The 13,213-nt window shown below is 38.9% G+C and overlaps 1 pseudogene; it reads right to left on the bottom strand.

Annotated features, from left to right (window-relative positions):
• Positions 1 to 3,441: 3,441 nt before the first annotated feature.
• On the bottom strand, positions 3,442 to 3,837 carry LOC102025664 (annotated as a pseudogene).
• Between the last annotated feature and the right edge of the window lie 9,376 nt (positions 3,838 to 13,213).

The raw sequence follows: 13,213 nt of genomic DNA, 5'->3' as shown, positions 1-13,213 counted from the left end.
TTAAATACTATTGGTAGGAATGTAAATTAGTGCAATCATTGTATAAAACAGTGTGAAGGTTCCTCAGAAAGTTAAAAATAGCTGGGCCTGTAATCCCAGCACTCAGGAGGCTGAGGCAGATGGATCACAGTGAATCTGAGGCCAGCCTGGGCTCCATAGTAAGTTCAAGACCATTCTAAACTACATGGCGAGACCTTGTCTCAAAAAAAAAAAAAAAAAGAGATACAATGCTTGCTAAACATTTATAAGGCCCTAGGTTTGATCCTTAGCATCCCTTTCCTCCCATAAAAAATTAGAGTAGGACTACCGTAAGATTCAACAGTCCCACTGGTGGATTATATAGGTACCAAATGGAAATGAAATTAGTATGTTTTATGTCTGTACTCTCATATTTATTGTAGCACTATTCACAATAGCCCAGATACAGAATCAGCCTAAATGTCTGTCAATAGATAAATGTATAAAGAAAATGTGGAATATATAACAATATTATTAAGCCAAATAAAATGATAAAAGCATGTAGTTTGCAAAACAGGGATGAACCTGGAGACAGTATATTAGTGAAGTAAGCCAGAAACAAAGACACTTCATGATCTCATTCCTGTGGAATCTAAAAAAGTTGATCTTATGGAGGTAGAGTGAAACAGTGGTTACCAGAGCTTTTGAAAGGTGGAAGAGAGAAGGGAAATGAGAGATGGATTAATGGATACAAAGTTACAGTTAGAACAACTAAGTCCTTGTATCCTATTAAACTATAAAGTGGCTATAGTTAACAATGTTTCAAATAGCTGGGAGAGGATTTTTCAATGTTTCACCAGGAAGAAATAAACATTTGAGCTGAAATATATTACTTACTTTGATTTGATTATTATACAGTGTATACAGGTTTAAGCATCACATTGTAGCACATAAATTTGTACAATTTTGTGTCAAAATAGGTTTGCTCGGGGCTGGGGATTTAGCTCAGCGGCAAAAGCGCCTGCCTGGCAAGCGCAAGGTCGTGAGTTCGGTTCCTGGTACCAGAGAAAAACCAAAAAACCAAAAAAAAACACAAAAAAAACCCAAAAAAAAATAGGTTTGCTCTTCTGTTATCTCTTTATACTCTGCATCACTAATTCATTTTGTTGTTGTTGTTGTTTTTCTGAGACAGAGTCTCGCTATGCAGTTCAGGCTGGCCTTGAGCTCACTTTGTAGCCCAGGCTGGCCTCGAACTTGCAATGATCCTCCTGCCTCAGCCTCCCAAGTGCTGGGATTACAGACGTGCACTATCACGCCTGGCACTAATTCTTTTCTGTTGGATGGTTTTTCTCAACTTAGAAACATGGTATAATATTTACCAACTTAAAAATCTTTATTGGCAAGTTTGGCGTGGTGGTATACATCTGTAATTCCAGCTTTTGGGAGACTAAGAAAGGAGGATTGTGAGACAGAGGCTAGCCTGGGCTGCAAAGCAAGTTCCATGCCAATTTGGACTATAGAGTGAGATCTCCCCATCCCAAGGGGGTCAGGGGAAATGCTTCCTTAACGTCATAATTCCCTCATTCATTTGCTTCAACAAGGTTTTGTTTTTTTGAGTACTACTGGGATTATAGCAGTGAAAAAGGCAGACAGTCGCTGCTTTCATGAAATTTCATCTGATTTGACCTGGTATATTTGGCATGGTTGATCATTCCATCATTTGGGTTTTGGGATTGTGCTCTGTTGATTTTTTTTTTTCCCCCCCCTATCTCATTGAAAGTGCTTCAGGGAATTCAGTCTTTAATTTGCTTTTACCTCTGTTCTCATCTTGTGTGATCTCATGTGATGCTCTGGTTAACATTCTGTCTGTGTGCTAATGATTTTCACATTTGTTTCTCTGGTCTTGACATTTTTCCTGAACTCTATACTCCTGTTTTTAGTTGCCTGTGTAAAATTTCCATCTGAATAACTCATAGGTCACTTAAACTTAACATGCCTCAAAACTGAACCATTGATGGTACTTCCCAGTCTACTTCTTTCCCAGTCTTTCCCATATCAATAAATGATATTTCAATTCATTTAAAAATTTACTTGGACCTAAATTTGGAAACTGTCTTTGATACTTTTCTTAACATCACATTCTACATTGAGTCCCTCAGGTCTGTTAGGTGCTACATTCAAATTGTGTGAGCCTTTTTCCTACTGCCTTTATCACTCTAGTCCTTTTATGTATCATTTTTCATTTGGATTACTATAAACATTTCTTAACTGGTCTTTCTGATTATGTTCTTTCTCCCCTCCTCTGTGATATTTTGCACATAGCAGGTTGTGCTATAAAACCTTAAATAAGCCTTGTTACCTCCCTCTCAAAACCCTACTATAGCTTTCCATTTCAGTTTAAATCAGGGCCGGGGATATAGCTCAGCGGCACAAGTGCCTGCCTGGCAAGTGTAAGGTCCTGAGTTCGATCCCCGGTACCAAAAAAAAAAAAAGTTTAGTTTAAATCAAAATCCAGTGTTGACTTTGTCCTACAGGATTCCCCGTGCCTGGCCCTTGGCATTCTCTAACATCATTTGCTTCCATTTTCCCTCTTGTGCTCTACCTCTTGCATTCTGGCTACTCTGGTGGCCCCTTGAAAACATACAAAAAATTACTTGAGCACTTTTGTACTTGGTAGGTCTTTCTACTTGAGATACCCTCCCCTCTCTCATATATGTATGTTTGTAGCTGGCTTTCTCATTTCATTCAGGTCCCTGTTCAGATATAGATGTCACTTTATGAAAGAGGCCTGCCTTGTCCAGTCTTTCCTTTTTTTTTTAAAAAAATTAATGCATCTTAGTTATACAGATTGGTGAGTTTAAGTTTGCAGATTTGAACATGCATGTAACATACTTAGATTATTTTCACTCCCCTTCTTTCCCATTGTTGCCCTTCCTTCTTTGTTTCCTTCTTCTGTAATAGTCCTCTTGACTACTCTTTCTAAAGTAATTCTTTGGGTCACTCCCTTTCCTCTTTTTTGGGGGGCGTGGGTACCGGGAATCAAACTCAGGACCTTGTGCTTGCCAGGCAGGTGCTTGTGCTGCTGGGCTGTATCCCCAGCCCTCCCTTTTCTCTTTGTGTCATGTCCTCTATTCATGTTATTATCACATACTTGTTACTTATCTTCAGTATTAGAATATGTGCTTCAAGAGGGTAGAAGTTTGAGTCTGTTTTTCTTATTTCTATGTATATGACTTCTCAAATTCTGTCTTGTAGGGGCCAGTGATATACTCAGCACACAGCACAGCCTGGCACAGCACTTGCCTAGCAAGCACAAAGTCCTGAGTTGAATTTCCAGTACTAAAAAAAAAAAATGTTGTATACAGAAGATACTAAATGATTACTTCTTGATTGAATACATAGTGAATGAGATTGAGTCAAATTCTTTTTTTTTTTTGCGTGGGTGAAGTGGCTTTAGTAGAGAAAGCCAGGGTTACATGGGATTTAAGAGTTGGTATTGGGGCCCTTCTTCTTGCCAAAGGTGAGCTTGACATTGACAAAGCACCTGCTGGTTATATTGCATCTGCCACTTGGCCTTGCCTGTCTTCATCTCCTGTTTGGCCACTTTGGGAGTCTGACCTCTCCCTTTTCTAGCCTGAGCTAGGGAACCATGGACTTTACTTCCAAGCATGTGGCCAGCTACTTGTAGAGTGGCCAGGGCTTCCACCCAACACTGGCCTAGGGTGGCCTCATCCTCCAATGGCTTGCTTGCCAGGAGATGACTTGATCTTCTAGTGCCATGCCCTCCAGTGAGGCCACATGAGCCTTGATCTGGGTGATGGTTTTCTGGCCGGTTACTTCCAGGGTATGTAGGTCCTGGGTGTGGGCAAAGAGTGGCATGTTGATGACTAGGAGGAGAAAGCCTGCTGAACGGCTGACCCAGCTGCCACTGCCATGAAGATGGAATCCAGAAAGAGGGAGAAAAAAGTCGAATTCTGATTTCATATTCCAACACTGTGACTTGAGACAAGTTACTTAGAGTTCTCCAAGCCTAAATTATCCCAAATATATAATGAAAATAATATTATCTATTTCATAGTTATTGTGAATATTTAATAAATCAGTCTCTGTAAAACACTGATGAGAGCTGAGTGTGGTGGCACATTCCTGTAATCCCAGCACTCGGGAGACTGAAGCAGGAGGATCACTGCAAGTTCGAGACCATCCTGGGCTACAAAGTGAGCTCAAGGCCCGCTGGAACTGCATAACAACACCCTGTCTCAAACACACATGCACGCACGCATGCATGCATGCACAAAACCCGCCCCAAAAGCCCCCACTTATGATACAGCCTCATAATGGGAAGTACTGAGTAATAGTTATTACTATACTTTCAAGGTATGTGTACAACATGTATAAATATAGAATTCATATTTTTACTGTTTTCATCTGTATTTAGAACTGTAATAGCAAAAGATATCTTGATGTTTTGTTTGTGTTATTAATTTGTCTTTATTTTGTTCAGCTTGAAAAAGAAGCCTTAATTTGTGTATATTTTTCCTTCAGGGAAACTTACAGGTTTCTTAATTAAGTAGCTGGCCTAGACGAGAGTAGTCCCCCTGGGTTTTAGCATGTAATTAAGAATAATTTCAGCCCAGAGGACCCACATTTAAAAATTCTGTGATATCTCTGCTGTGCCAACTTTAAGGTAGCAATGCTCCCCAAGGGAGAAGCTGAGTAGCAGATACACACATTCTTTAAACCTTAGTTTATTGAAGATTTACTTGTCATGTAGTTTCTCTGCTTGTATGTCAGCAAAATAAAGGTATTGTAGTATTGTCAGGCAGTGTGTTAGGGATGTAGGAATGTTTTAAAACAGCAGAGAGTTTAGAAGCATTTGGTAGTAATATTTTAAAACCCTTTACATTATTTTACTTTATTTTATTTTTGGTCTTTTTGAGACAGGGTCTGGCTATGCAGTTCAGGCTGACCTTGAGCTCACTTTGTAGCCGAGGCTGACCTCAAACTCACAACAATCCTTCTGCCTCAGCCTTCCTGAGTGCTGGGATTACAGGCATGTACCTACCACTACCGAGTATCCTTTTACATTATTTTAAAGGAATGTTACCAAGGCAATTTTATTCAGGTAATCCAGGACATTTGTCAGTTAAAAAAAAAAGTCATTTATTAGCTCAGGCTTTGGTCTTTGTGTTAAAGAACACTAGCTGCTGTAACACATATGTTGAAAAGGATCTAGACTGACAGAGGCTCTCCATTTTCTATACAGAGCTTACAAGGTCACCTGAGGAAAGTGGAAAATTGGCCAGCCTCAAAATGGCTTAATCACCCCCACCCATTTTGCATCGCCAGACCTCAGTTACAGGGCCATGAGGACAGGGAATGTCATGTAGCTTGTGCCAGAAGGAAGGAAAATCATGTTTGGTCAAATCTGCCACGGGCCTCGGAATTCAATATAGTCTGCAGCTAGGACTTAAAGAAATCCTTTTTTGTTTGTTTGTTTGTTTCCTCTTTTTCTAGAACTGTAGTCCCCTTCTATTCCATCTAGGCCTACAGGGTTTTGGGTCATAACCATTTTGAATGTAGGGAAAGGATGCTTCCAAAACTTGGTAGAAAGTCTGGAAAAGCTTGTTTCCTTCTTTCTGTGATCAAGTTGATCTTTGGCAGCCCCTATTCTCTGTCAGTCCTTGCTGTAGTGAGAAGTGTCCTCAGACTTCTCTCACTTTGTTAGCCCTACTAGGTGGAAGGGGAGAAAAGTCAGAAGAGAAAGCTAAATAAATCAGGTAATTCAGTGCTGGGATTACAGGTGTGTACCACCACACCTGGCTGAGAGCTGCCTTCTTAGAAGTGGTTTGACTTTGTAAATTTTTTTAACTTTATGGTAAAATATACTTGACATGAAATTTACCAATAGTGCCATTTAGTTCATTCACAGGTTGTGCAGCCATCACCACTATCTAGTTTCAGAATTTTTATCACTCCAGAAAGAAGTCAGATGCCCATTAACATTAAGTAGTCATTCCCTATATCTTTCCTGCACAGTCCCTGGTAAACATTGGTCTGTTTTCCTTTTTTGTGTGTTTGTGTTTTGAAGTAGGGTCTTTCGATATAGTTCAGGTTGGCTTGGATCTCACTGTGTAGTGCAGGCTGGCCTCAAATTCACTATGATCTTCCTGCTGGAGACCTTAAAACCTGTATCCAGATGGTTTATTTTAATTCTCCCGTCCTGGTGCCGCATTTGGGCAGAAGAGCACCTTGTGAGTGTGGAGGAGCACTTGATGGCTGACTTGGTGGAGGCACAAATGGACAGAGGGAGAGATGGGGTGGACAGTGGAGCAACCCAAAAGGTTCAGATCCACATGAAGCATTCTGAACCTGGAGCGACAGTACTGAGCATGAGTGTTTTCCTACCTTTTTGCCATTGTGAATAATGCTGTTGTGTATGTTTGTGCATGTGTTTGTTTTTGTTTTTTTTTTTGTCTTTTTGAGACAGGGTCTCACTATGCAGTTCAAGCTGGCCTTGAGCTTACTTTGTAGCCCAGGCTGGTGTTGAACTTAAAATGATCCTCCTGCCTCAGCTCCCTGAGTGCTGGAATTACAGGTGTGAGCCGCCACACCTGGCTCTTGTGCATGTTTTTGAGTATTTAAATTTTTTTTTTTTACTTTATGTATAAGAGTGAAATTGGAAGGTCATATGATAGTTCCTTATTTAGCTTTTTTACTTTTTTTCTTTCATTGAAAGAGATTGAACCTAGGTCTTTGCACTGAGGTATATCCCTGACCTACTTTTTTGTTTTGTTTTGGGACAGAGTCTGGCTAAATCACTAGGTTGCCTAGGTTGGGCTGGAACTTGTGATCTTCCTGCCTCAGCCTCCTACCTCTTTGGCCAGGTGTTGTGCAGGCCATCAATCCCAGCACTTTGGGAGGACGGGGCAGGAGAATTTCTGAGTTTGAGGCCAGTGTAGGCTTAAAAATGACCTCAAGGTCAGCCTGAACTGTCTCAAAATGACCAAAAATAAAAAATCCTACCTGTTGAATTTGTTGGGGATGAGAAGTTGCTGCCTGCTTGGCCCAGCCCTTGGTTCTTTGGCACTGGCCCACAGTATTTTCTTTGACACTTAGTCAGTCTCAAAGGAAAAAAAAAAAATCAAGAAAAGAAAGAGAAAGAGAAAAAAGTTCACTTCCAGGTTTGTTTTTGCTGTCACTGGTAGACACCATGTGGAGACAGATGTGTTGCTTTATCCCAGCAAGCCAGCAGTAGCTTTATTGCGGGGTAATGGGTAATTTCAGTGAGCTTGCACCTTTATTTCCCCTGAAGTTTGGGCTGGTTTTTGGCCATGAGGCTGAGACCAGACCTATTCAGCCTGCAGCTGTCAGTTCTCCTCTGTGGGCTTGAACTCAGCTGGGAGCCACTAGATGGACACAGCAATTGTTCTGAGCTCAGTTAATCCTTCTGCAAGATGGCTTCTGGCCAGTGTCCCTTTCCTGCTGGATGTTCAGTCCTACAACAGTCACCACCACTTCCACAGCTGTGTCTCTCCTTGGAGGCCTCTGGTGTTGCTGCAGGTTTGAACTGCTCCTCCTACTCCGTGAGTCCAGATTCAGGGAGAAGGTTCTGCTGGCTACCTCATTCTTCTTCTTCGCTCTTCCATGGGCTTCAGTTCTTGATTCAGATCCTTCCTTGGTCCAGGGGATCTACCTACCTTCTTTTCTTTTCTTTTTTTTTTTTTTTTTTGGTTTTTTTCCGGTACCAGGAACCGAACTCACGACCTTGCGCTTGCCAGGCAGGCGCTTTTGCCGCTGAGCTAAATCCCCAGCCCTACCTACCTCCTTTTCTTCCTTGCATTGCTGTATTCCAGTGGCTGGATGGCAACTCTCAGAGTGGCTCTTTCACTCCTGCTTACCACTCTGCTCTCTTCCCAGAAGTTGTTTGTTAAACTTTTTGAAAAATAAAATATTGTATAAAAAATGTATAAAAGCACAGAAAATAGATTTATAGGTTAGTAGGTTATTATAAGATGTTTATCCGTGTATATCCTATCCAGAAACTCCTCACTCTGTGCCTCATCCTATCATAGCCCCTCCCTCCCTTCAGAAGTCATCTCTACCTTGACATAAAAAGTAATATCTGTCTTGTATTTTTTAATAGTTATTGTCATCCAACTTTGTATCTCCAGATCTTATAATTTAATCCTGTCCATTAAAAAAAGTATGTATTTAAATCTCTTGTAGTCTGTAGGTTTTCCCTGTATCACTTTCTTTTCCTTAACATTTGTATCTTGAGAAACCTGTAGGTATTTGGTGTATAGTGTTTTTTATAGTCTGAATTGCATATGTATGGTGTATTTCAAAAAATTTTTTGATGTCCTTTGTATTGGCTACCAATTATGGAATGGATATTGAAGCTTAGATTCTGGCTCAGTAGCTTTGGCAAGATTATACATGGTTGTGTGTTCTTTCAACAAGACACACAGAATGTGTGCTTTTTCCTGAGTGATTTTAGCGGTTGTTGATGCTTAGTTTGTAGATTCACTAATTTGAATTTGTGAAATAGTAATATAATTTTATGTTTGTTTTCAGCTACTGATTGTAATAATGTGTTAAGGAAACATTTCCCCTCAATCTCCTTGGTTTCCAATGGCATAGTTCATGTAAGAAAGACCCAGTTCTTCCTTTTTATTTGCCTATTTTAAGATAATGAATGTGTTTTCTGTCATTTTCAGGTGATCAGTTTTTTATCAGTGTGGATACATATAAGTTTAAACATAGAATATGTTTTGAACTAATTTTACATTTGTCATACTAATTGAAGCTCAGATTGCTCTATTCAACAATTTTCAAGTTAATTCTTCAGTTTTTTTTCACCTGATCCTGATTTTTCATGTATGTTAACTGTTACAGGGTTATTTCCCACCTTGCACCTATGATCAGCAATTTCTCTAAGATAAATTGGTTTGTTTTAATAGGAAAGAGTATTTCAAAACAATCACAATTTGGATGTGAAAGATATTGATTTCAGTTGTGTTGATCATTATGTTTTGGACTTTTCAGTGGATAGAGAAAAACAAAAACATAAATTTTCTTTTGAATTTACAGAGAGATATACAAAGGGTTACTTTTTTTTTAAAGCTGCATCTCCTATATAGCATATCAATATAGTACATCCTCTTTAATAGCAAGAATGACGTTCTCTAAGATTCAATGAAGATGATGGAATTACAGTATCCAAGAATTATTCATTTGCTTTTTAAAAATTAGTACATGTTTGTGGTACATAATGAATATTCATTGTGGGCAGTTGGTACATGCATGCAGCACATCTTAATTCTTTTTACGTTTTGTCTTAGTTATTTTTCTCATTGCTGAGAAAAATACTTGACACTCAAAGTTGAAGGAGGAAAGGTCTGTTTTCACTCACAGTTTGTGGAGATTTCCGTTCATAGTTGGCTGGTCCAAGGCTGGGTGGCATGGTAGAGGGGCATCACAGAGAGGAACAGTTCATGGTGGGCAGAAGGCAGCAAAGCAGTGAAGTAGTGAAGAAGCAGCAGTCACAGCAAGTGATGACAGCAGTCCTTTTTCTGTCCCTTATATTCTATCCAGGCTGCATGCCCTTAGGGTGGGTAGCACTCACAGTCAGGGTGGGCCATCACATTATCCACATCGACATCCATGCCAAACAAATCAGAGGACAGATTTGTTAACTACACACCCTTGATCCCAACATCACATACTTAATTGCAGCATCACATGTCTACAGCCAGCCACCTCTAAAAACCTCCTTTATGACCACACCAGGCTTTGGGGGGCATTTCTAGATACAAGCCTTAACATACTCCCTCCCTGCATCCCCTAGAAATCTCTTTGTTTCCTTCCGATTTGCCAAAGATCTACCTCCTTGTTCCTTACTGTCTATCTTTTATTTCACTTTCTGATGTATTTATGTCTTGCCTTTCTTGTAAGGAGAACCCAGAGGATTTTTAAGCTTGTGTGTCTGGTTTCTTTCTTTTTCTTTTTGAGACAGGGTCTCACTACATAGTTCAGGCTAGCTTTGAACTCACTATGTAGCCTTGGCTGGCCTCAAACCTACGGCAGTCCTCCTGCCTCAGCCTCTTGAGTGCTGGGATTACAGGAGTGTGCCACCACGCCCAGCTTGATTTATTTCCATTAACATGGATTCAAGATGCATCCATTTTCCTACAAGTGATTCATTTATCTTTCTTTATTGCAGAGTAGTACTCTGTTGTATATGAATACCTTATTTTCTTTATCCATTCAACTGTTGATGGACGTGTAGACAGTTTCCATGATTTAGGTACTGTCAGTTATGTTGCTGTAAGCTTGTGGTAGATTACCTTTGTCCTTCAAAAAGACATAAACCACAGCTATAAACTTAAAAAAAAAAATCACTGCCTAAATTTTCTCAGCCTTTGGAAAAAAATGGAGGAATGAGAGACTAACAAAGATGATGTTTAAAGAAGAGGAGGAAGGAAATAAAAAACAACCAAAGACTTTCCATAGAATGCCATAAGATGATACCCTGTGGATCCATTGTCCATTGTTGGCCATAGATAAGTCCTAGTTTTTTTTTTTTTTTTTTTGAGACAGTGTCTCACAGTTCAGGCTGTCCTTGATTGAACTCACTGTGTAGCCCAGGCTGGCCTCGAACTTGTGGTGATCCTGTCATTATGGGATTACAAGCTGCATCACAATGCCTGGCTCTTGTTAATTTCTATAGATATCTTAATGTTGTGATTTTGACAAAAATAAAATTGATCAACTTTTTTGTATTATGGTAAGATATGACTTGTATATTGAAGAATTGAGTCTAAATTCCCATTGGACTGAACATTTTCCTTCAGAAAATAAAATCAACTATAGATGTACAAATTTGAAATATGATTTAAGAACAACTAAATAGTTGTTTAATTTTGGAAAATCTGATACCAATCAGTAAAATTTGTGTGTGTTCAATTATAACCTGTTTCAAGTCTGAGTTGAAAAATTATTTCCTGATATGTATTATTGAGGTATTTAAGAGGATTATATTTCTCATTTGATATATTTTTTGTCAGTTTCTCTATTTGAACAAAGAAACATATTTCCCATAAATGGGAACCTTGGCCCTTATCTCAAGAAATGTGTATCTCAGTAATAACTAGTCTTTTTTTTTTTTTTTTTCCGGTACTGGGAATCAAACTTATGACCTTGCGCTTGCCAGGCAGGTGCTGTGCCACTGAGCTAAATCCCCAGCCCCATAACTAGTCCTTTAAAAATACAGTCCAGCTGGGCGTGGTGGCACATGCCTAGAATTCCAGTATTTGGGAGGCTGAGGCAGGAGTACTGCTATGAGTTTGAGGCTAGGCTGGGCTACAAAGTGAGTGCAAGGCCAGCCTGAACAGACATAGTGAAACCATGTCCCAAAAAGAAAAAAAAAAAGATATAGTCCAAAAGTTTCCTCATACATTTTAGATTATGCAACTAATAAAAACTGCCTTGCTTTAATTATAATTTTTTTTTTTTTTGCCATCATACACAGGATATGCTATTGATTTAAGAAGCATTTATAATTCCATGGTGTTTCTTTTTTACGTCTTTTTTGAGACAGGGTCTCGCTATGCAGTTCAGGTTGGCCTTGAGCTCACTTTGTAGCCCAGGCTGGTCTCGAACTCACAATGATCCTCCTGCCTCAGCCTCCCGAGTGCTGGGATTACAGGCGTGCGCCACCACGCCTGGCTCCATGGTGTTTCTTGATTCATAAAGGTCAACTGCCTTTTTTGTCCCTTTTATCAGTGTATGGTTTCTTTTCTTTTTTATTTGCCATTGGTTACATTTTTCAAATTGGATGATATGAACAATATCACTGTTAGCAGTACTTTTTGTTGTTTAGAATTGAAGTTTACTGAGTGATCCATTAAATTGAACTGTCTATTCATAGTTTAACATACCAGCTAATCAGGCCAGATTTTACATTGATTGTTGAACCTCATTGTGAATTTTTGTTGTGGGCTTTTTTTTTTAATGTGAAAATGGTCATTCCCGATTTTTATCTGATGTGGAAAACATTTGGTGTTTTATATTGTGGAAATTCAAAGCTTAATTAGATATAAAATAACATTTGCATTCTAATCAGGAAAATACTCCTGTATGTTTTCAATGTATCTTTGTCATCATATACAAAAAGTTCTTACATTTATAGTTAGTGTATGATGGTTTTAAAATCATAACATATTATATTTTTAAAACTACAAACTTCATATTATTACTATTATTATTTTTTTGGGGGGGGTCTTTTTGAGACAGGGTCTCATTATGCAGTTCAGGCTGGCCTTGAGCTCACTTTGTATCCCAGACTGGCCTTGAACTCTCAGCGATCCTCTTGCCTCAGCCTTCCGAGTGCTGGGATTACAGGTGTGTGCCGCCATGCCTGGCATATTTTATTATTATTGACCGCTACTGTTGTGTGATATTTGTCAGGTGGAAATCAGCAAGATGGACCACATAGTTTACACTTTACAGCAAGAGGAGGGTATGATGGGGGAGTATATTAGCCACAAGGAAGGGAAAAACCATAAATACTCAAGTGAAACGTCTGAGTATAATGTAATAGATAACTTATGCATTATCTCTCCCTTTTTAGGTTCTTGTTCTGTGAATCCATTAGGCTTGCAGAATCATAATATACAACAGATTCTCTTTAAAGCCTTCTCCTTTAGAATATGAAGTATTCCACTATTAAATATTTTTGTTAAAAGATACTTATGATAAAAAACACAAAGCAGAATTATAAAAATTTACAAATAAGTTCAGAGCCCAAAATAACAGTAGAAAATATCTGTTCAGAAATGAATATTAGTGCTTGCTTTGGCAGCATGTATACTAAAATTGGAACAATACAGAGAAGATTAGCATGGCCCCTGCGCAAAGATGACACACAAATTCATGATGCATTCCATATATTTATATGGGGAAAGGGAAAAAAATTGCTGAAAAGAGGAAACAATTGGGATTAGGGAAAGGAGAAAAGGAAAGAAAGAGAAGGGAAAATGTATGTATTCAGAAGGATGCCTGGGATAACTGTACTGCTGATGTCTAATAGTTTATTGAAAGGAACAGTTAATGCCTCATTTATTTATTTTTGACCAATTTTGCGTGCTTATATCTGGTAATCTGAACAACTAATTTGAAGATAACAATATGCAACATAACAACCATTGTTGAATTCTTGTCATCCTGTTTGGTGAAACTCTGTATCATTTAT

Source organism: Chinchilla lanigera, unplaced genomic scaffold, assembly GCF_000276665.1.
Source record: "Chinchilla lanigera isolate Chin_1 unplaced genomic scaffold, ChiLan1.0 scaffold00063, whole genome shotgun sequence".
NCBI classification, from domain to species: Eukaryota; Metazoa; Chordata; class Mammalia; order Rodentia; family Chinchillidae; genus Chinchilla; species Chinchilla lanigera.
The sequence above is the reverse complement of the archived record's forward strand: the minus strand, read 5'-3'. Positions and strand labels throughout refer to the sequence as shown.